General features: G+C 41.7%; 1 protein-coding gene and 1 long non-coding RNA gene across 2 annotated transcripts in view; both read left to right on the forward strand.

Moving 5' to 3' along the window:
* Positions 1-25,532, forward strand: part of foxo (forkhead box, sub-group O) — a 294,124-nt gene that overhangs the window by 153,673 nt on the left and 114,919 nt on the right. The gene's annotated exons all lie outside the window — the stretch shown is intronic.
* On the forward strand, positions 3,036-9,406 carry LOC110839186 (uncharacterized). The gene is made up of 4 exons (XR_002546379.2): positions 3,036-4,056; positions 4,695-4,877; positions 5,871-6,003; positions 6,596-9,406. It is a non-coding gene; the product is annotated as an uncharacterized LOC110839186 (long non-coding RNA).

The raw sequence follows: 25,532 nt of genomic DNA on the forward strand, positions 1-25,532 counted from the left end.
TGAGGTTCCGAAGTACGGACGTTTACATGAATTGATTCCAGCTGCAGAAGGTATTCGTAATGTGCAAGGCAAAATAAGATATTCAGACGTTTTCAGTACATGACAGAACGGGAATGGAAACCTTTTTTTAAGTTATCGTTCGAATGTCTGAACCTGTAGGGATGAAAAATAAACAGTGATAAAGGAGACATGTGCCACTACTGCTCTAAGAGCCTGAAATTTTCTCGTTTTCCGGTAATCATCTTCAACTTTTAACACATCTCTGTTCGGAGGTTGCAACGGACTGGCCATTGACTGATTTGCGTTCTGTGTACACAGTTTTTTCCTTGCTGGTCTGATGATTTACAAAATCTGCGACACGTTAAACTCGACAAAGCTTTCTTCTCAAAGAACTACGAAGGCTAGACAGAGAACGAGTATAAACACTAGATACAGCTCCTTTTTCACGAAGGCATCGAGAAGAAGCCACTTGTTCCTTGCTTTGATACTTCAGACGTGCTATTGACATGATGTGTAATGTTGAAATTCCGATAGAATCTTTCGATGTTTATGTCTACTTCTAAAATGGCTCTAATTTCCACTCAACCGCTTATATATAAGATGTCCCGAGTCCCTTACCCAGAGATAAAATAGATAGTGCGTGCTTATTTCCATCAATTGTAGATCCCAAGTGCTTCAAGGATAATTTCCACATTTATCATGACGTGGTGCATTGACGCAATGATGTAATGATCTTGGTAGCGGAAACAGCAGTATTAATCGAAGTAGTTGTAATGTACAAGTAAAATTTCTCAAGCAAAAGTAGTCCAGCATTGTGAAAATTTTACACTGTGGGAGAAATAGATCCTAAATGAATTAGTAATAAAGGAAGGATAGAAATAAATATATAAATGTGAAAGAGAGATGATGAAATAAGTAAGCAAGGCAAGGTGATGTATACGAGGTGCGATCGGAAAGTTTCGAGACTGTGTCAATAGAGGGCGAACCGGATGTAGTACGAGCTTCTGCCGCTAGGGGGTGCGGCCTACATTCATAGTGAATCAGTGTGCCAGCCGGCATCATCGAATTAGCATTTGTTTCTTAGTTACGGGCGTTTTGGTAGTGCATTACACCGACCCTCCTGCGATTTCGGAATGGCGTGTGCATCAAATTTTGCCAAAGACTCGCCAAAACGGCTACGGAAACCTATGAAATGCTAAAGCAAGCATTTGGGGAGTCCGCAATGGGTCGTGCACAAACTTTTGTGTGGCATTCACGTTTTAAAAATGGCCGAACCTCTGTCGATGATGACGAGCGTTCTGGACGACCATCTTCGAGCACAACGCCCGAAAATGTTACGAAGATTCGGCAGGCCATTCACGAAGATCGACGTCGTACCATCAACGACTTGTGCGACATTGTTGGGATAGGCTATGGGACCTGTCAGCTGATTCTAAAGGAAGAACTCCACATGCGACGCATCCTGTCTGAGGACCAGAAGCAGAATCGACTTGACTTCTCGTTTGTCAGGAGCTCAAAGATCTTGCAAGAACCGACCCCAACTTCCTTTCTAAGCTCCGTGTGACTTCTTCCTCTTCCCAAAGATGAAAATTCAGCTAAAGGGAAGGAGATTTGAGACGATAGAAGAGATTCAGGCAGAATCGCAGATGGTGCTTGACAGGCTGACAAAGAAAGATTTCCAGGGATGCTTCCAGGCTTGGCAGCGGCGCTGGGATCGTTGTGTTCACTCCCAGGGGAACTACTTCGAGGGTGATGGATGAATTTAATACCTGAGATAAGTGTACGGGTTTTTATAGGCACAGTCTGGAAACCTTTCGATCGGACCTCGTAAAAAACGTACCAGACGCAAGCAAATAAGATAGAAAAACAGGGAAAGGACTATATAAAACGGTGGAGAGGTGAACAAAGAGAGAATAAAATGAAGAAAGCAAGTAGTAAATAATAAAAGTCAAGACGAAAGAGAGGACGTTGCGAAGTTGCGTATAAGCGTCAACAAGGTCCAGTGGAGTGCAAGCTGCAAGTTTCTGTGACAGTTCCGCACTGCTGGTTGCATAAAAACTCAATTTTCTTTCGTGAATGAGCATGCTATCAGCGGCACTTGTCCGGCTGCTTGTTTTGTCGGGGGGATTCCCTTCCGCCCACAGCATCACTCAGCTGATTGGACACGCTACTCGGCTCCCAGTTCAATTCAGCTTCTTTCCAGAGATTCTCGCCGGCCAGCAATTGCAGGATGGCGTTTCGTCACAAAGTGCGAGGTCCTTCATCCGTCTGGGGTGAAGCACTGGTTAGGTCTCCGGCGTTCTTTGTATGTCTTATTTCTTCCTGTTGCGTCTATTTTTTCATACCTTCTATTTCCAGTTGTTATTCGTTTTCCACTCCTCTGTTTTCCTCTGCTTGTACCCAAGCCTCAAGCCTCAAGATCCTCTTTCCAGCGTTAAGGCCCATAATTCCGCAGGTGTGTAATTACTCAACTATGCAAGTACTCAGTAGGTTGTCCAAAATTTTATTTTGTTTTTTTTATTTGTAGTGTTCTGTCTGCCGACAGGTCCATATGAACATGATCCTTCCATCCTTTTCTCGGATTGGGACCTGTTCATATACGTTCTTGGCAGATGATCCAGAAGTGGTTTGCCATTGCCTTCTTCTGTGTGTGAATGGAGTAATAGTTGGGATGCCACGGAGAAACCGGGGAAGCCCCCGGAGGAAAACTCCGTATTGCCTAGACCACGGCCTTGCCCAACACAAGTTATAAATTCGGGCACCGCCGGGAATCGAACCCGAGACCCCAGGATTACAAGCCCAGCGTTCTAACCGCTAGACCACCTCATCTTATTATTATTTAGTGTTCTGTCTGACGACAGGTCCATATGAACAGGATCCTTCCATCCTTTTCTCGGACTGGGACCTGTTCATATACGTTCTTGGCAGATGACCCAGAAGTGGTTTGCCATTGCCTTCTTCTGTGTGTGAATGGAGTAATTGTTGGGATGCCACGGAGAAACCGGGGAAGCCCCCGGAGGAAAACTCCGTATTGCCTAGACCACGGCCTTGCCCAGCACAAGTTATAAATTCGGGCACCGCCGGGAATCGAACCCGAGACCCCAGGATTACAAGGCCAGCCTTCTAACCGCTAGACCATTGCAGAGAAATGAGATAATTGCTTACATTATCAATATTTCTTGAAAAAACATTATCGTGGGCCTGGCATGATCATTCGATACGTATTGTTTAATACCATGGGAAAAATTGTTATCCCTAAACCCGAGAATAATTGTCTTTACAGTGCCATCTACACTCAAAGATAAGTCAGGATTTGACACATCTCCTCTGCATGAATACAAATAGCAGATGGGCCCGACCTTACTAAATCTGTTGTATTTTGAAGTGTGTTATTACAGCTGCAGGCTGTGAAAACTGGTTGAGTACGAGAATATGTTTCAATGAGAATAATGAATTCTTCTCGGACTACCAAACGTGTAAAGTGGTTTAATGGTATCCCGAGAAGAATTCTTTATACTTGGTAGCCGTGAAAGCTTCAGATCATATGTGTTTGAATGAGAATTGACATTTAAAATTTTTTAAGAATGGGTTTTAACATAAGGGATATTTTATCAGTCATTCTTGAGAATGCGAATGTACGTTCTGATGACAGAATCAGAACTTCTTTATAATAATTTTAATGGGACCCACAGATAACTGTCCTTTTTGTTGAAAAATAACATTCAACCGATCGAATACCAGTAGGTTTCCATTTTATCATCTAGAAAAGGAACTATTAAAAATCTTCTGTAAATCAAATCGTATGGCCGGGAATCCCTTAACAGGAGTACCATGGCAACGGTACAACACGCAAAAGAATTATTATCCCACAAGATAAAAAACTGCTTAGCAACGTTACCTTGGCAACTGCAATAACAACAGCACAAACAAACGGACATTGCTCATTATATTGTGTAGATTATCATCCCATCCTTTTAACGATCGTCCGCTGAGTCTTGGGTTCAATTCTCTGTTTGGAGACCTGTTAACCTGATTGAGACTCCTCAGTACCTCCAGGTAAATACCAGAATAGTAATTTAAGTGAGGCCGTGGCCGATTCTTTTATTTTAATTTATGATTGTCTGCTTGTTAAACATCCTGTAGTTTGACGCAACATAGTCTGATGTAATGACAACGTCGTTAAATACACCACAGACAATCGCATATTTACATTTATGGTTATGTGTATATAGCACTCGAATCTGCTACATTACGAACAAAAATTAAGGATAAAGAAACATTTAGCCAAGGCGTTTTTCTTAAAAATGAAACGATCTGAGTATTTACGAGTATGGAGACGCACTGCTTACATTTCCGAGAACATAAATATGGATTCCCCAATATTCCAATGCATGTATTGGCTTACACAGTTGTATCACCGGGTTTGAATCCATTTCTGTATATCTGTGTTTCGACTGTTTTCTGGAATGTTAAAGTACTTGGATAACCCATGCAAAGAGTCTTTCTGGACGTGATCGACGTGATATAATACATAAGGCCGGTTAAGTTTCAGGCCTGACCACGTAAAACGAAGAGAAGAGCGCATTAATATACAGATCCGTGCTTCAGAAGAACATTTCGGATTCATTTCAGGTTGAACGAGACAAAATACATTTTATGTGCGTTCGCATGACAAAGATTTTATTTTCTAACAGATTTTGTAGATGTCTGGCAGCGAGCTAGCGACTAGGATTGCGGTCTATAAACATGCAAACGGCTTCTCATCCGTCGTGAAACGTTTTGAAACAGCTGATACGAGTGAAGGCCTCTGGCCCCTTTAAGAGAACCACGCGAAGTGAAGTGAATAATGTTTCTGAGATTCTCCGTTTTTAACAAGAGTAAGTTGATTAGAAACGGTAGCAGTTACAAATATTTATATAAATCATCAAATCCATGCATTAAACAGCAAAGGACCCAGAACAGAATATTGAGGAACACTGTGTTATTTTTTTATTATTAGTGTTCTGTCTGACGACAGGTCCATATGAACAGGATCCTTCCATCCTTTTCTCGGACTGGGACCTGTTCATATACGTTCTTGGCAGATGATCCAGAAGTGGTTTGCCATTGCCTGCTTCTGTGTGTGAATGGAGTAATTGTTGGGATGCCACGGAGAAACCGGGGAAGCCCCCAGAGGAAAACTCCGTGTTGCCTAGACCACGGCCTTGCCCAACACAAGTTATAAATTCGGGCACCCGAGACCCCAGGATTACAAGGCCAACGTTCTAACCGCTAGACCACCGTGGCTTCAAAACCACTACTTACATAAAAATAGATCTTATTCTTGAAAACAATGAATGGGTGTAGCAGCGTCGAAGTAAGTGACAAAGTTTGTAGCGGTCGACTTCGAGTAGTAGTAGTAGTAGTAATAGGTCGCCCACGCACATTGCAAGAGCTTCATAATCTGCACGTGTTACTCTGATCGATACATAAAGAACTTTGTGTATTCTCGCAGTTATGGAACATTCTTTCGCCAGAACTTGAACTTTGACCTATGATTTGGCAAGGCGTCTGGCACCTATCTGGCTCATTGATGACGTCACGGATAATCCCCTAAAATACGGTATCCCAACCGGCTGGAGATCATCGCCTAATCAATAAAACCGCGTTTATGCCTGCACTTGAAGTTCCTGTTGTCGTTGCCCGATTTTAGTAAAAATTCCCCCGTACAAAATGTTGAGGTTTTCTTATAGGTGCAAAAGATGCTAATTGATTGTTTAGGCAGTTTGCCAGCTTTAAAATTAAAAGTCGTATCCGAATGAGTGTTTGTCATTCTAAAGTGAATACGATTTTCACGTTCATTTATTTTTACCTGCTATGTCTTGGTGCAGAATGCAGCGCCCGCGGGACGATCTGTATGCAACAGGTGCGTGGCGTCTGTTTGGGAGTGAAAGAGACGCCCTGCAGTGTTCGGTCGCGTTCCCAGGTGTAGCAAATACAAACGCGCAGTTAACACAATCATAGGTGTGTAGTCTAATTAAATGTTCTTGTTGAGCATAATTACCTGGTGTCTACTACAACATAATTGTGATAATTATGATTGGGATATACACAGATGAAGTGGTCGACACCTATTCAAGGATACTGTTTTGTCATTCGCTACTAGAAAAGAAAACCACGAAAACTCTGCCAGATACTTTGACAGACCCGTTATTCAAGTACCTGAGCACTGCGGGTCCCAACTTTATCGTTGGTTTTTGATCTGTAGACATTTGGTAGGACTTCTACGACGAGGGATAGGCCCGTCGCAAGGCCTCTACCTGCACAACACAGAAAAACCGCGTACAAACATCCATGGCTTGAGTGGGATTCGAACCCACGGTCCCAGTGACCAAGCGGCCACTGTATATCCCACAAAGGGGAATAAGAGAAATTATTCCTGTTATTTTATTTGTTGAAACATACTTTTGGCCTTTCTAAGCAGTAAAATGTGTTTCTTTAATGTAAGTTCAAATTTATTTTGTGTTTACACAACGAATAATTCTCACGCTGCTCAGCATGATGCATATTCGGAAATAAAAAGGGAAAAGCGAACTTTGTGCCTTTTTTTTTCCAGTGTTTTCTGTGATGTTGGCACGAGTGTTGACACCCCACCTCTTCTCCGCCCCCTCCACCACTACCACGTGGCTTTCGTGTTTCGTATACAGTTTCGTTACTATGACAACAGCTTCGTTACTCCAAGGATGTGTCGGTTGCGAGTAAGAGTGATCTAAGGCACCATTAATCGAATGAGTGGTCGGTGTTATGGCTTAATTCGACGTTTAACGAAACTAAGACTTCTTCGCTTTTACGTATGAAGTTAAGTGCGCTCTATCCGTTTTCTCGCATTGGATTTTAATGTAATTGTTTCTTGTGATTACTTTAATAATGTACAGATTTTTTTTATAACCTCAAGATGTGTATGATCGCGATGTTATAAATTTATTCTTCTAAAAGAATAACATTAACTGTAGTTATGTTCATTATCTGCCACATTGCCAGATTTCAAATGTTTATCTTTAATAGTTCGTTATTTATATCCATAAAAAGGAAAACCAATAGTATGCAGCCAAAACCCCTACAACTTATTTTCCTTTTAGATTTTAATATTATCATGCCATCCATGCTTAGGTTTTACAAGTGGTCTAATTCTTTAAAATTTCTGACTAAAATTTTGAAACCGTTTATTATTTAACGCATGTGTTCTGCGTGTCCCTCTTGTCTTCCTATTGATTTGATCTTTCTAATATGCCTTTAGTAGCCGTCACGAAATTGCGTGCTTCAAGGCCACGGAAGGCCCGCAGTCCTCCTTGCTTTCAGGCAGCAAGCAGTACATCTGTACGTCATAAAGGGACATGGATATTGGTCGTCCGCTCTTTCTATACCTCAGCACCAGACGGAGTTGAGTGATCCTGGGAGGACCGGACTGGACGTGGTGGCGTAGAAACACCTTCCTGGCAGTGTTGGGAATCGAATCCTGATCGTCCAGCGTCTTTACTGAGTTATTAAAAGAACTCAGTGAAGCACAAATAGTCACTCTTATCAAATCAAGGCATTTTCCGCCTTATATGGAACCTGTGACGCCTATCTTGAGCCATCCGGTGAGGTGAGACCTGACCAATCCCCAGCTTGAAGACTGTCCCTTATCAGCTGTCCGTATTATCTCATGTACGTTCTGCATCTGCGATCTGCCGTGGTGACAAGAGACCGCCATAACATTAACTGAGTTATCACGGTTTGTCAAATTAAATAGGTACCGTCTTTAAAACGTTTGAGTTGAAGCTGGACATTTATTACCAGGTACCGAGGTCTAGAATGAGTGGAGCTTTAAGTCTACATTTCTCTGTCTTCATGTCATGGTGCTTAAGCTCGAGGGTTGCTTTATCCGTAATGCGAAGCTAATAAAATAAAAGTGGCCTCTTGTGAAATGGATTGGATCTATTTGTCACGCGGTGGCCGACCTCTACTGCTGTAGTCAGTCTATAATAAAATATAAATGGACTCAAATTATTACGAGTTTCCCCAAGGGCTTGGAATATTACAAAATGGAAGGGTTCAGAGACATTTCTTTTACGTGTTAATTTATCACTTTTCGTTGGAACGCGATGTCATTCTTTTTGTTACGTTGTGTTCTACACTGCTTAGACTTTGCGGATGTCCTTGTGCGATTTGAGGTTATCGTGGCGGTGAATGTTCCGGTCTTCTGGGACCTTAAGCCCTGAATATGTAGACAGTATGTATTTCGGAAACGTTGGTATCTACGTATAAGCCCATACGACGTTGCAACTCAGAAGACTAGCTTCGACTGTGTTAGTGAATTCTAGTAGCTGTTGAAACGATTTTAACCGTGTTTTAGAGTCTCTTCGGCACGGGTATGTCGATTGCCGATTGTCGATTTTATTGGGCATATGTGACGTGTACAACCCCTCTGAAATTTATTATTGGCATACCACTCGGGTTCGATTCCCGGCGGTGCCCGAATTTATAACTTGTGTTGGGCAAGGCCGTGGTCTAGGCAACACGGAGTTTTCCTCCGGGGGCTTCCCCGGTTTCTCCGTGGCATCCCAACAATTACTCGATTCACACACAGAAGAAGGCAATGGCAAACCACTTCTGGATCATCTGCCAAGAACGTATATGAACAGGTCCCAGTCCGAGAAAAGGATGGAAGGATCCTGTTCATATGGACCTGTCGTCAGACAGAACACTAAATAAATATAATAAATATACCAAATGGGAGCACATTTGGAATGTAACGAAGAAACAAGAATTCCGTATAAAATTTTGGTTGGAATGTAAGTGAAATAAGATCTGAAGATGTGAGCTGGTTTTTACTTCAGTCAGGACAGGTCCATTGTCGGGAGAGTGTGTGAAGTCGGCGATGAACGTGCAGGTTCAAGAAAAACAGGAAATTCATTTAATACCAGCTGTGTATCAACTGTTGAAGGAAGTCTCATTATCGTGGAGTTAGTAAGGTTATTTTATTTCACTATTTTGTATCGTAGGAGGAGGAGAAGACGCTTGGAAACAAACTGCAAGAAGAAGGGGTGGATCGAAAAGAGGAGAATTAACAGGAAAATTGAGAAAATTGCGTATCTAGAAGTTCTATCTTTCTCTTCTGTTATTAAGGCGTTTGGCAGATTCCGAGCGTGGGTGATGACGCAGACTGCAGAGGAAAATAAATACAAAACTTTTCAAAACGTCGTTGCGAGAGGCAAATACAAAGATACGAAGATAGAATTGAAACATACAATACAGTAATACTTTGTGTAAATTTGAGCCAGAATGAGTTGGTTAAAGACAGGGTTTAGTCGCGGGCTTTAATAGTGACGATGATGAAATGTTGGTAATTTCAAGCTTCTGAAAAAAAATTATTATTTTTTTGTTTGTTGGCATTCGTGTTTCTGAGAGTGCAATTTCCCGCAGCCTAACATGGCACGCGTGTCCCAGTTCCAGCCACTTTGTTCCTTGTGCTCTAGTCGGTCAGGCACCACGACGCAGATGGTTAAACGTCTAAGCCACGAGGGCGTCTCAGTGCGCTCACTGATAAATCCCTCGGGCAATGGACTTTTTATTCTTTAATCACTTTGCCGATACACAGTTTGATTTATCGATTGGCCACGTGATAATGCCAGCAACTTGCGGGCGAAACAACTTGTTGAACCATCATTGTCACACTAGTTGCAATACAGGGTTTTTCAAAAATATTTATACAAATTATAATAGGATGGTCGCTTGTCAGTTGCTCAACGCTGTCAGCTGTGCCACGAAGCTGTCGGTGTATACGTCTTTTTGGACAACCTGTAATAGTGAAATAAGTGATTTTATGTTACTGTGTGTCTTGTTTCTGTGAGATGGAGTACGGTGCAAGAATGGATATTTTTTGGGTGAGGGTAAATATTACGAGCGAAGGAATCTGACATAGGAACAACTCTTTGGGCGCAGTTACTGCATGTCTGTCTCTGTTTTCCTCGGGGCATTCTCGGTGGTTTTGGTTTTTCCACACTAGACGCATTGGCAGTGTACCCAGATTTAACCAAGGCGTTTGCTGTTCTAACCCTGCGTCAGTCGATACTGGCCCCCGTAGGTTTAGATTTGTCTTTCCTGTGTTATAGAAGTCTGTGAGGATGAATATGATCTGTGATCTCTTTCATCGTGCCGGAGTCATTAGGGAGAGGATACAGGTTTAAGGACCCACAGATGAGGTGCTTCGGTTGTCATTTGTTTACATTGATAACTTCGAGGCACAGTTGATGGAGGACATGACTAAAATCTTGGGTATGTGTGTCTGGATAATTACGTTAGGAAACCAAGGCCTTATATTTAAATTTCAAGATCGAACGAACACGTTATGCTTATCTAACAACAGTGTCTTGAGTTCGGGTTCTCGCCGTGGCGGGTATGATGATGACTGACGTGTGGATTGTTGAGTCATGTCGTCTAGTGACGTTTACCGACCTAAGGCGAAACAGCCATCTTCATTAGACCCATGTTGATCGAGTAATATCGTCGCGCCTTGTATCAAAATCATTTCCAGTTGTCCGTGAATGGATTGTAACTGACGCCTTGTACTAAGGTGACCAATCATTAAGAAATTTAATGTGGGAATTCCAATGTATGTAGAACAATTTTTTCGGACGAGCGGTCTGGGCCACGGGAACAGTGTCACTCGCTTTCATTCAGATGTCACTCTCTGGTGAAAACAGCAGAAATTATAACTGTTACAGAAGCGTGTGATTTCTTGCTTATTTATTTAACTTAGCGACTTGGTTCAAGATGAGCCTGGATAGTGACTAGTTACGGGCTGGACGACCGCGGTTCGATCCCCGACGGGGGCAGAGGATTTTTCCTCTAGCCTCTGCGTCCAGACCGGCTCTGGGGCCCACACAGCCTCCTCTACAATGGGTAACGGGGTCCTTTCCCGGGGGTAAAGCCGGCCGGGGCGTGATGCTGACCACTCACCCCCATCTAGTGCCGAGGTCAAGGAAGAGAGGAGCTATACCTCCACTCACCCCAAACGCCTACATGGCGTATAGTGGGACAAACTTTACTTACTTGACTTAGTTCAAGAGGTTACACCAGTTAACTTGAATTCAGGATAATGGCCTACCTGGTTCTGTTATTACCGAATCAACCAATTTACGGTCATTAACATTTTAAAACGCGGCTATAAAAGTACGAAGTCGTCTGATGTGTTTAACATGCAAGAAAATTCATTGTGTATCATACGTAGACTTGCAAATGACGTGTCGGCGAACCAACTGCAGTGACTCTTCGTTTATCGCTGTAAGACACGTAACAGCTGCTTAACGTATTCTCGTGTTTAGTCGTTGTCTTAACAAACTTTTTCGATGTATCGCTTTGCTTGCTTTTCTATCTGTAGCGATTGTGGCCACACAATTCGTCTTTCAGGTCTGGGATTGCTTCCGATTTTCCAGAAAGTCTGGTAACTTTACGGAATATCAGGGCATGACGCAGTATCTTAGAGATTTAAATTTAACCCTTTACAGCTCAGTTATAACTATGCCTTATCTGATTCAACAGTCAGTGAAGTCTTAAGTTTGTAATTATTGGTTTCGTATGATTGTCACACCGGTTTTGGGGCCCACCCAGCCTCCTATGCAGTGGGTCCCGGGGATTCCCGAGGGGGTCGGGTCGTGACGCTGACCACTCACCATCTAGTGCCGAGATCAAGAATGAGTAGGAACTATATCTCCTCTCCCCCCAAGCGCCTACATGGCGTATAGTTGGACAGCTCTACTGTATTACTGGCACTCTAAACATGAATTATTTCCTTAAACAGCATTAACCAGTTATTTGTAGTGATGAAGGTTTTCTGTACGGACTAAATTCTTCTGTGTTATTTGGACGAGTGTCGGCTTCAAAGGATTCAACTGCAACTCTCCTTCGATTCTGTTTGCAACTGCTCCCTTACCGAATTTATTCCACGTGTATCTGACAGCGTATTATTTTAAATTTTGCGTGGGTTGTTACAAGGTTCGATGATTTTTTTTTTCCTACCCAGTTACGTTGCTCGAGGCAGGAATTCAGGCTTTGTTTACAAGTCCGCAGAAACAATTTTGGATCCTAAAAAATGTGTTTGACACCCACAGCTTGGTTGGGGTTGTGGATTACTTGTGTTGCAGTGTTGTCTGTTCTAGCATTTGCCCTAAGCTATTGGGAATCTGCAATCTACAGAATATCCCTGAACGGCTTCGTCCTAAATGTCGGTGATGAAAACAGTAAATTGTACAATACCGGTCTGTGGACTCTTGTGGGAGACTTGTTGTGTAAATGTCCAGCATTAGTTCCCCATTTTACATTATATAAGTGTCTCTCACGCCACGTTACTTGTGTATTATTGATGATAATGGAGTAAAATAATACAGAGATGTAGTAGCCTTCTATAGCATAACGTTTATACCAAATTTTATGAAAGTCCGTCAAATGATTTGCAAGTTTTTTTGTGGAGACATACACAGGTATGGTAACTTCTGTCTCTATTATGAACTGTTAAAAGGGGTTGCTAATTGTCCTTTGTCTAGAATTTTCAAGAAGGTGGAGAGAGAACTATTTCGATCTCCTGGTTCGAATTCTAAAACAGAGGACGTCACGCATTGTATCAGTCATTTGTCTCGACTACCCTCTTCAACCCTCGCGTGTCGCTGTCTCTCTCTCTCGCTCTCTCCCGCCCCGTGATCCCTCACGCCCTCTCCCTGGTAATGGGATGAAAACGATCGAGTACATCCCCTATATAAAACAATCAGGAGAATTAATACCCCTTACCCATTCCTTGCTTGTAACATTGTTTCCTTCTGTATCCCCGCTTTCTCCTTGGAACCCCTAATGGATTTTCTATTAATTTCTTCCTCGCCCGGACACTAATCCGATTTCAGACTAATTTACGTTGAAGAATTTCGCTATTGGAAGACTCAGACTGCTTCCTCTTGTTACTTTAATTGGTCGCCGTGTTGGATGGACCTGAGCTGAGGGCTTAGACACTTCATTTTATAATCCTGGGACGTTTTCCTGTTCCGATTTAGATAAGCACTGGAGTACAGCGAGCCAGTTGTCAGATTCTCAGGTAGGTTAGAAGTAAAAAGGCAACCGGAACAATTTCTTTGGGCCAAATGCTTGACGGGACTTAGAGGTAAATTTGTACCTAATTCTAGATGTGAGCTTCGTGCTTTAACCCTCTCTTATCGAGAAAGCATGCCTATTTGGAGATTTAACAGGCAAGTATGATTCAAAGTACTTATCATGGAATCTTAAATGTTTCTGGAAACGTCTGTACACCACTGTAGCTTATAATCCAGGGATGCGTAATCTATGGTCCGCGGAAAAGCCAGGTCTCTTCGTGGCGATGTTCAATTATTTATAACATAATTGTTTATTTTAGTGGTTCTACAACCCGTTTGTGGGTCTTTCCCGTCTCCTTTTAGGAGGTTTCTTAGTACTTGAAGTGTGCATTTGTGAGTAGTGAGTAACCAGCCCACTGACTGCACAATTTCTACTCAATCCTGATTTAGCTGCCAGAGCCATCTAGCAGTGAATCAGAAGAGACTTGAGTGATAAATAGCCACTGAATTTTGCTTACGAAACCTCTCGTATCAATTTTTAACATGAAAATCTTATTATATTTTATTCCTGATATGTGAAGGGAAATTTTTGCAGTCGTTATAACTCTTAATAAATGTACTTCAATCGATAAGTTGACTAAAATGCAAGTTTTGGATTTTATAGTGACTTTTTCTCACTTCTCTTAAACTGGGTATAAAAAAACTGAGTGAGGCCCCTCAGAGTTCGATTTAATACGACTCGTAACACGTGGAGGGCCCTAGTCTGAGTTTGGGTATCGTGTCCGAATTAATAATTTATGTTCATCAGTAGTTGCTACATAAAGTTGCACCACCATCCTAAATCAAATTTTTAAGAACGTGGGAATTTTTTATTTTACAAATTGATTCATATTGCACACACACAGTGTTAATGCATCGTTTGCGCAATTTTGTGATTACATCATCTTTTTCTATAAACGCAGTGCAGTGAGATTAATTAATGTTTTCTGATGAATTCTAACTTACCCTGCATGAATCTTATGTTAAACAGTATGTTCTGCGCGGAAGACTATCGCCTGGAGTGTATTAGGCAAACAAATTTCCATTAAGGCAAATGATTTGGGGCTGAAGATTTCTGTCTTCTGGGTTGTTGATCGCCCTGATGACGGAGGCAGTATGACCTCTGAAACGTTGGTTAATATCGACCAGACTACACAGCGCAACAACCCAGAAGACAGAAATCTTCATACTCATCGCCCTGATGACGGAGGCAGTAGGACCTCTGAAACGTTGGTTAACATCTACCAGACTGTACAGCACAACAACCCAGAAGACAGAAATCTTCATACTCATCGCCATGATGATGGAGGCAGTATGACCTCTGAACCGTTGGTAAACATCGACCAGACTACACAGCGCAACAACCCAGAAGACAGAAATCTTCATATTCATCGCCCTGATGATGGAGGCAGTATGACCTCTGAAACGTTGGTTAACATCGACCAGACTACACAGCGCAACAACCCAGAAGACAGAAATCTTCATGCTCATCACCCTGATGACGGAGGCAGTATGACCTCTGAAACGTTGGTTAACATCGACCAGACTACACAGCGCAACAACCCAGAAGACAGAAATCTTCTTACTCACCGCTGTGAGAACCTCAAATCTTACATTTGGGGCTACTTGACAAACAAAGAAGTTGGGCGACTGAATTTTATAAGTGGTACACGTAATGCAGAGAGGTGCATGAATATTTTATAATAATGCTTGAAACCATCCACTGGGAACGACTTCCAGCAACATGAAAATATATTTTCCAGGAAGACCCTACCCAATACCACACGGGCAAACGTATACGACACAGGATTAGTGTACCGGTCTGTTCTGGTGTCATTTCCTTTTTTTTTGGAGGAGAATCGAATAATTCTTGAAAAATGGTAGTATATTATCTGCAAGCACGTAATATCAAGACATATAGATTCCAGCACGGAATTATTTACATGTTGTGACCGACGGAATTGCAAATAAAATAACTTGCACACAGAACGACATTCCAAGAATCAATAGTTCATGTGCGGTGCCTTGACCTTGGGAGTGAATATACTTACATTAAGGAAGTAATCAAGTCGATGTCTGACAGGTGGATAGTGGTAATTAAGGCACGTGGGGGGCCCCCACGTAGTATTGATGTTACAAAACAGGTCAGGGCGATGGAATATTGTCTCCTTTGGCTAATGTCTTTTTTATCACTCAGATAAGGTAACAACATTGTTTTGATATTAGTTCTTTACTGCCCAAAACTGCTACTTTTGTACGTGTTTCAAGTAAGAGTTGAGGTCACGTCGGCGAGTAAATAGATGGCTGTCGTCTGGGTTGTTGCGCCGTGAAGTCAGGTTGAAGTTTACTGACGTTTTAGAGGTGTTTGTTGCATTCGTTTTCAGGACGATCGCCCTGATGAAGGCAGCAAGCACCTCTTAAACGGTAATGTGTTCCTGGCTGTACGACACAAAGACCTATAAGTAAGCCATCTTCGTAATCTCCGCCCTGAGAACACCAGTTCTCAGTGTGTTTCAGGTAGTTCATAAAAGAAATATGTATAATCACGGCCTGCGCTGCGTTTATGTTAAAACAACGTTTTAGTTGTCAGTCTTGCAGGTAATGGGATAATGACATCTGGAAGGAAAGACGGCCATTACTATGTACTGTAAGCTACATGTTTTTTATAAACTTGCATTGAGTTGTTCGTCTCATCTGGCCGCTACCCTCCGGTGTAACGACACAATTTTTCTGAAGTTCCCCGATCTGTGGTTATTTCGATATAGACCCATCTGGTCTCACGATTAAAAATAAATGTCTCTACTATAAACTATTTATTTGCTTGTTTTAGTTTATTTTAGATTATAAAGCGCCTAATGGTAGGTTGGTTCTGAATGACACATTCGAAAAAAATGTTGGAAGGAAGAGGTCGATGCTAATTTTGAAGTTTTGCCACCATAAATGCGCCTGGAAGGATTGCGTGACGTCTTGTGTCTCTCCCGTTTTGTCTCAGAATTCCAGGCTCGTCCTAAGGAAGCCGTTTCTACCCATTGAATGGCATTTGTGCCAAGTGGTTAGTTCCTTTACAGATTGTTATTTAGTACTGAATGAAAATGGTTTAGAAACTTGGATTTGAGACTTTCGCGGCGAGTACAATCAATAAAATCTCTGGCAATCAGCCGCGTTAACTGGTTATGTAGTAAACCGACGTTTCGGGAACAAACTCTGTCCCCATCTTTAGGGTTCTGATGTGACTGGATCCTCGGAAGTCGTTGTTTAGAAACTTGTTTGGAACAGGGTACGAATTCAGACACGTCAGCTTTAAGCCACCCAGTTTCAGCCTGCTAGTCATTTGGGTACCTTACTTCATGACCTCTGGGTCAAAATATTTCCCTCATCAGTTTACTTCAAACACCTTATACAAGTGTCACACCCACATGAAACAACTATATAGTACGTACAGTCGACCTAGGCCCTGCTCCAATTTCCTGTACAAATGACACGTGACGTCACTCCAACCAATAACAAAGCCTCGCGTTTCAGCCACGTTGATGGTTCTCCTGACCTTGTTTCCTTCGAAGTGTAACCGCTGTGGTTTCGGCTGACTCGGCGTCACTGTCCCCGCCTGAGTATTTTTGCGCGGGAACTGTTCCGGGGAACGGAACATTTTTGGTGCTATTTTGTTCTGCTGTGTATAAGTGAACTCGCTGATAGTCATCTCTGTGATAGATGTCGTCTCTGTATCTCGCTGTGTTTGTGTTGGAAGTGTAAGGTCACTGAGGTGGGTGTGATATATCTGTCTGATAATGAGCAGTCCGTGGCCTTAATATCAAACTTCCGTGCTGCATGGTATCCCTAATAAACCGATGGTAACAACAATATAATCACTTTGTAAGTCGCCAGCTCATTGTGTATTCATTCACCTGTGCACCATGTGGAGGGGTGTCCAGCGTTGCTGTCCACACATTTCACGCATTCTGAGAAGACTGTGTCTCGGATTAATTTCTCTTATTTTGTTTTTGCGTTTTCTCGAGCTTGCCTGTTGTGACTTTCGAAAGTTTATAAACTGATGCCCTGTATTCATATGATCTGCCTTAATAGCATAATTGAAGTTTCCTTGTAATTTTGAAATTATTCGTGAAACAGGTTGACTTTTCGACGCGGAAAATTAGGTTCTAGCATCTTCTTTATTTCTTCGGCTTTCCCTTATATGTGAAGTCTCCCACAGGCACAGACTCAACACACATTTGGGTCTTTCAAGTACTGAACTACGAAGAAGACCCTTGGCCCATTAGCAGTACTGACTAGATAAATAACAAAGTAACTAGTGTTCGACATTTATCCGCTTTTGAAGACTGTCCCTCACAAATTACTCGTTTCTTCCATTTGAAGCTGCATGTTCTGCGCATTGTAAAGTCTTTGATTTTACTACTCGAACAGCCCTTTCATTACAAGTCCCTTTTCAAATACTTCCAACTTATGGTTCCCCCCACCCAGAGAAGAGGCAACATTAGACGAACGTTTGGCGCGTTCTGAACAAGAAAAATGCAACGAACTGATCTCTCTCTCTCTCTCTCTGCCACACACACGCGCAAATATATAATATGCTCCTATTTATATCTCGCCAAGCATTTACGTAAAGAAATTATCTAGAGGAAGATAATATAGATGTCTACAAAATACTCCTTAGCTAGCTGTATCTTATATAACATTTATACAAATCTCTGACATTTGAAAAAAATCATTAGCATAATAAAGACGCCATTGGCCTGAATTTTCGCTTCCCACACCGACACGTTGAGGTAATAAATACTTACAAAGTCTAAGGACGTAGAAGTTTACACCCAAGGGCGACTCTGTAACCGAATTGTGGCCTTGAGAAACTGCGAATTGCGAAGAGGTTCTGTGACCTCCAAGGTCAAAAACTTCTTTCATTTTCGCACCAGTATGCTGTCGTGTTAACACACCGGAGGAATTTCCTGATTTGGAATCTGCGCTTGGCCACTGACTGTGACCAATTTATTACGAACGTACTGGTCACTGCATTCTGGACTTTCCGCAGTTGTCAGCGAAGTAGACATTGAAGCGCGAAGTTTTACGAATACACAGATTATATAAATGTGTTCGTTGCTGCTTTTCATTACTCGTTCACATTAATGTTCGTCTGTCGCGGAAACAAATTTTCTGAACATCTTATTTCCGGTAAAAATGTAGCCGTCTCTTTTCCTTCACCTTTCATTTTCCGACTTTAATGTATGCATTTCTTGTCTGCCTCGTGCGTGCTACGTGCCCCGCTAATGTTTCTTCTTGAAATCAAGTAGCCCTCATGCACCATCGCCATAACAGGACAATCACAAACTATGAAGTTCATCTTGTTCTGTCAATTCCCATGAAACTTCTATCTTAGATGACGTATCTTCGTCAGCATTCTGTTCTCATGAAGAAGTCGATTATGGTCTGGATTGTGACGTTGTGTAGTATTGTAGGCGTTCACCAATGTTTCCGAGGAAGGCGTCGAATCCGTCTTCAGGGTAGAAGATCACATTGCACGAAGTCACAGTCTAACAGACCACTCAAGATTTTAATATTTTGTCTTCATGTCTTGGGAATGATGAATCTGATACAGAACCAGAAGGATGTTTGTAAACAGCGACAATGTCTAGAGAGCAGAAGAACAGGGACTTAATTGTCTTATTAAATATGCAATATAGGCCTATAAATATAAATTTTGAGCAGTATTTGCTGGATTCATTGCAGTCGTTGTTTGGAGCCGCCTGAAACTAATCAAGTCTATTGCCCCCTCGATTTTATTCTTGTGTCTATGGAAAGACATAGCAACAATAAACTAATTCCCTTTTTGTCAGGTAAGATGAATGACATGCAGACGATAGGATCTGCTCAGTCTGAATGGGGACACGTGTTGAAATAAAAGGGAACGAAATTGCAATAAATTTTAAAGGGTTGTCACCTGGTTTCTTTCTCTAGCAGTCACCAAAACTGATCTCTGTACAGAGATAACACAAGCACAGACCAAGCACGTCAGGCAGCAAGAACATAATCCACCATATTGTTTTTCTGGGCAGTAACGCCATTTGGACTTTAAGGCAAATACCAACGTTATGGAGAAATGCTGTCTGCATCTTCAGGGCTGAAATGTGGTTGTTGGAAGTGAATCTTCCAAGCCTAGACCCTCTTCTGACTCTACAAGCTGTCCACTTTCTAACAACCTTACTTCAGCTCTGAAGATTGAGACTTTGTCGCTTCGAAATACTGATATCTACCTACAAGCCCACACGGCGATCCTACCCGGAAGACTTATATCGACAGCAAATCTCGAGATCTTGTCATAAGTAGTGTTCTTTAAGATGGGACTAACGCATCCCCCATCGGGGAATTTTCTGCTATTCGTGTGAGGTATTTAATGATCTTGGTCATACTGTCCTGTGAATGCAACTGAAGAACCTTGAAAGAGGCTGTTATTGGTCCAGATATTTCTTTTAGCACTTTTTAAGACATTTCGAAACCCCCCAAAAATCAACGATGTTTCTGGCAGTGAGAGATATCCATAGATTCTTACGCTTTAAGGCGTTCGTTATGAAGCTTACTTCACACGCAAACTGTAACCTACTAGTGCATTATTAATAAAATTTTCATGTTACATAAGTTGTTATTATTGTATTGAATGTTTAGGAAAACGTCTTTACTTAAGTACAGATTCCGTCTACGTTAATTTCTTTGAATATAACCTCAAAATTTCGCATTGTCGCCATACTTGTAACTGTTGACTTACGAATAATTTCCCAAATAATTTTGCATATATGTTCGTGATCTGTCTCTATACTAGATTTTAAGTGTAGATAATATAGTTTATACCTCAAAAGTTCGCTCGTCCGCCATGTTGCTATTATTGTTTGTAGGAAATTTAAAATACGATATTTAGGTGGTCTCTAATGGCACAACATTTATGTCACGTTTCATGTTCTGGAATTTTTTTCCAAAAGTTTGAAGCTAGGAGATCTTTATCAGGAGATAAACAGGTCCCAACGTGAAGCTAACTACTTATTTTAATCTGGAAGTGAAACCTAGAAATCGTCGAAGCTTTGCAGATTGTCTGAAGAAGTAGACCTAATGGGACGCGATAAGCTTGGACAACCTTGAGAACCCCGTGACTTTGAGTGAATAGGACACACACGGCTAGATGTGCTGTTCGCGCGAGTTAACACGTCATTAAGACTCCCTCGAAGTACAGGCGACCTCATGGGAATGAATACATTCGTCTGATTAATTAATGTGCTATTTGCATTGCATTGATGGACGAGGCACGGACTGTCTCGTGAGAAACTGTTACTATAACAGTGAGCAGCTTCGTGTTCTATTTGACGGCTTTACTTTGATAGTAACAACTCTTATATAACTGTCATGGACGATTTCTAAGCTCCGTATTGACTCGTGTTGTTTTTTGAGAGCAGGCCCTTTTTGAAATTGAGGTACGCCGTTGTGTGAGCAGGTGAAATTAAGTCTAACGTGTGCGGCGGTGGGAAGAGTGGTTAGCATTCCTCTATCTGCGAGGCCCGGATTGAGTCACAACCATCTCCTTCCCAGTTCATCAGTTTCACTCACTGTTCCTGACATTCGACTCCACATCACGTAAGCTGGCTTTAAAAATAATAAAAGTCAATGGAAAAATGTATCAATATTTTTTTGTTCGTTATTGGTTTGCGTAGGCCTATGGAGACAGTTAAACCGTTTGGAATGGGTTGTAATGTCTGCACATAAATTACTGTTTCTTGGTGCGTACATCCGTGTTAAGAGGTTGTTCCGACCACAAAAGGGGCTCTTGTTGGCGAGTCTGACCGCTACATAACTCTCCCGACGTGGGACGTATGACTACAGAATAAAATATTTGAGCGCAAAACGAGAACAAGACATTTGATTTTATGGTATGTTTGTTTGAGATGCTGTCACAAACAGGAGCTCAAGTTAAACCTAACCGTAAATAGTAGATGAATTGCAAAGGACTGAGAGAGTGAGGATGTAGATTGGATGAATCTGGCTCCAGTGGTATCCTGTTGTGAACACGGCAGTAATTAGCGGGCTTACATAGACGGTAACAAATTTCGTGGCCTGTTGAGCGTCTGTGTGGGATGTGTGTCGCGGGTTGAGTTAGTGTTTCATTCTTAATTAAGCTTGCATCAAACTGAATGACGTGAGTATAAAATGGTGGGGCTTTATGCTAAATTTGGAAGAAATTAAAAAGTGCAATACGAAACCATCTTTTGATTCACGTTATATTTCTGTCATTTGCAAAATGTCTATATTAATTTACATACATTCATGTTCCTTTGTTTTATGTGTGGGAGGCAAGCAGGCGATAAGGTAGGGTCACGTCAGGTCAGGTCTTGCCACGCAAATGACAAAGTTGTTGGTATTATTGGTCCACTCATTTTTCTCAGGCCTCTTGTATATCTAATTGACGGCTTTCGCGCCATTTATCATTTGGTATCTTGATACGATTTCATGAACTTGATTGTGCCTATTGATCGTCACCTATTCGTCATCACACTGTAACTGCGTCATATCTCATCTCTTGTTCTTTTTTCCTCTTAGTTTGTTTCCATAGTAACTTTTAATTGTAATGTTGGAAACTCACAAAATGCTAGGATGGACTTTCAAGATATGGAAAAAGATTTTTTTTTTTCCCTTATGTCAGCGGGAAATACCAAAGAAAACCCGAAAAGAAGATGCCGGTGTTTGTGAATCAGTAATTTTAAAATAATAGCGGTATTTGTTAGCAATGTTTATGAGGGTTTTTTTTGTTAATACGTAGGATAGACATTAACAATTTTTTTCGATAAATCCTGCCTCCAGATTTTTACAGTACATTTCACCGACTCAAAAAGAATGTTTTTTATGTTCGCCGTGAGAACTTAAAATCTGACAATTTAGAAGAAGCCAGTAGATAGATTTTTGAAACTGCGCGAGGACACAGTGTTTCTAGCCCCTGGTGTTGATTTTCTGTGTCTTTTAAATCAGGACGGACTTCATCGTGTACTTTCTATTACAAATTATCGCATTTCAAACCTGACTTGTATAAAATAGATGGTATTAATTCTGTGTAAAATAGTATAGAATTTGTAGGTTTCTCTTTCAGAAAAACAATGAATGAAGGACCATATTTTTTGTGTAACTTTTTATAGATAGTTGTGGTTTGTTACCATCTTTAGTATACCACAACGCACCGAATTGCGTAGATGAACTAACTTTTTTGTTTTTTTTGTAGTCTAAATTAGTGAGCTGGGTTTTCGTTAATCGGCCTACAGCTGTTGATATAAGGGTTTTGTTGTGCCTTTTAAGAGTCGCGTTGTGGTATGTTTTTTGTTATTTTGATGCAACGCTCATTCCAGTGTCAATTTGCGTTAATACAGAATTAATTTTTAAAGCGTCATACCAAGTTTGTACGTCAGACATTTACTGAAGCAAGTGGATTACAGACGTTGGTATTGGCAGTAATTATGATCGTAATTATGGTGTGTATCTGACGACTAACGAAGCAAACATAATTTCTCGAAGTGTCAAAAGCCGACAGTCGAAACACGCGGCATCCATAAATCAAGCATTTCACGGATTTGTGGGAACGCAAACAAATATTCTGATCTAGAAAATCCAACTTCTTGTCACATAAAGAGGAAATCAACGTGCCAAAATAAAAAGTGACAAACGCACACACATTCAGTGACAGTGACGTTGATGGTACTTGGGGCAGATACAATGACGTAATCTTGGGGTCTCGGGTTCGATTCCCGGCGGTGCCCGAATTTATAACTTGTGTTGGGCAAGGCCGTGGTCTAGGCAACACGGAGTTTTCCTCCGTGGCATCCCAACAATTACTGCATTCACACACAGAAGAAGGCAATGGCAAACCACTTGTGGATCATCTGCCAAGAACGTATATGAACAGGTCCCAGTCCGAGAAAAGGATGGAAGGATCCTGTTCATATGGACCTGTCGTCAGACAGAACACTAATTAAAATATATACACCTCGTATTGTTCTGGCCGATGTCGTAGACTAACGACCGCGTTCCCTGCGCTTGATTCTGGAGCTCTGGGTAGCAAGGAGCCGTCATTACTGTAACAGGGATATTGAACTTTCGGGTCGTGCTATCTGTGTTACCCGCCGTACTGTTTGCTCCACCGGAGGTGTGCGAACCTTTCTACGATCTGCGTGCTTCCGTTCCGATATCGAGGAAACCGCAGCGTCCTGTCGACTTCCTAAGGAAACCTCTGACAATTTCTCCTTTTCCACGTTCATTCATCTGCACTGGAGGATCCATGCCCTGAGACTTATCCTTGCTCACTTAGTTTTTCGTTTTAGTTTAATTTAATTTGTTTTAGAAGGCGTCTTTTTTTCTCATTTTTGTCCTGTTCACCAGTCTCTTTTATTGTCGATATTTTTAATTAATTAGCCGTCACAGTGGCCGCGTGGTCTGAGGCGTGGGCCTTGTGCCACTTGGTCACTGGTACCGTGGGTACGAATCCCAGTCAAGCCAAGGATGTCTGTCCGCGGTTTTTCTGTGTTGGGCTGATCACTCGTCCAAGGAGTCATACCAACTGTCTAATAGATCAAAACCAACGAAAGTTGGGACCCGCAGATGTTCAAGGCACTGAAGAACAGGTCGCCTAGGTATCATAAGTAAGTATTTTTTAATTATTATGCTTATTACCAAGAAAGCCGTATTATTATGATAGCGAAATTAAGGAGTCTCAGTGGGCCCGAAATATAGTTTGGATGAGGAAAATAGGAAATCCGTCACCAGTTTTTGTGGAGAAACCACTTCGAACACCAAATGAGAAAAAATTATAAGGTCGCTGTTGCGGAAATACGTTGTACTGTGGAACGTTGATCTGATTGGCTCAGGATCGTGTCGGATTTCTGTCTTTTGTCTGTCTGGGTAGCATCTGTGATTGGCCCGAGGTGAGAGTTAAAACAATTATCGTTCGGAATCCGTTACTGCTACTGTGACCCTACACGATCTCTTGCGGCTTTCACAACTCAGTATAAGGTTTTTGTGGATATCATGTGTTGTAGATGGTTGTTTTGCGAAAGAGAAGTTCTGCTGTGTTTTACAACTGAGAGACGAGGAACCAGGCATCAAATTTTAAGGAGACAATCAAAAGGATTACCTTTATTTAAGCGAGAGTATTAAAGAATGGCGAACTTGTGTGTGGCTCTATCACAAGGTGTGGGTCGATCAAGAATGATTCGCTCTTGTACTTAATGGGAAAACACGACATTTAATACCTCGCAGAAATTAACATGACATGAGTTTCAGTTCTTTTATCGTAATGTTCACTGAAATTCTTCCTATATTATTTATGCGCCTTAGTGTTGAGACTCGAAGATTGCGATCGAACATAAATTAGTTACAATTGTATATAATCCAGCAAAGTTATTTTCTAGTCAGAGTTCTATAGTAGGCTGGTAGTAGGATCAGTGTAAACACGTCTGATGGTGATTACTTGTATTTGTTTGGCTCAGTCACACAAAATCATTGCAAGCATTCAGACTTGCGTCTTATTGAGTCGTTAAGCGTGTGGTACCATTTTCATAGACACATATTTTTCTGGTAAAACCTGTTGAACATACTTTAAATTTTTGTTCCCAAACCCTGCGTGGATCTATAAGAGGAATCTCGGATGTTATTGGATACTTGTTTACTGTGTTTAATATTTATTCTTTGTATTATAGCTTCGTTTTGGTGTCCATTGAGGGCCGAAGTCCATGGTGATTCAGTAAAACGACGACCATTATCATGGTGTGCTATAGGTGTTGATCAAAATTTGTTATACATTTCATACCCTACCCATCTAGTCATACTTGATTTGATGAGGAGTGGGAATTATTAATCTCCTCATTGTGTAATTCTCTACATCCTGTTGTAAATTCCTCTCTCTGAAGCCCAGACATTCTCCTTTTCGCCTTATTCTCAAATACAGCCGACGTTTCTCGTTCGCGGTTTTGCGTATTCGCGGAAAATTTGTTGTGGTAAGTTTATGTAACACAGGCGTACGTCCCTCGCTCTTCCGTACGGTGTAATACACAAAGGCTCCATCTCCCCGACTGTCTCAGTACTTGCGTAGATATCGTATCACGCCGATTGCTAAGCGACTGAACTTTTCGCTGCGATGCTGAAGACCAGGGAACAAGAAAGATATCGCTGTTGTATTTCACTTAGCGGGACATTTATAGCCGTCATAATTGGCTGGCCGCACCTTGTAGTGCGGGTCGTAAACCCCGCTGCGGCCAAGGCGCAGAGCCATGCAAAGTATGCTGATCATCCGGGGTGTGACAGTAGCGTTCTGGGTCGTTTAATGACATTGTTTAACCCTGTTTTTACACAACGCCGAATGTGATGGAA

This window comes from Zootermopsis nevadensis, unplaced genomic scaffold (assembly GCF_977971745.1).
Source record: "Zootermopsis nevadensis isolate Lab colony 2312 unplaced genomic scaffold, Znev_1.0 Znev_ptg000006l, whole genome shotgun sequence".
Lineage (NCBI taxonomy): Eukaryota > Metazoa > Arthropoda > Insecta > Blattodea > Termopsidae > Zootermopsis > Zootermopsis nevadensis.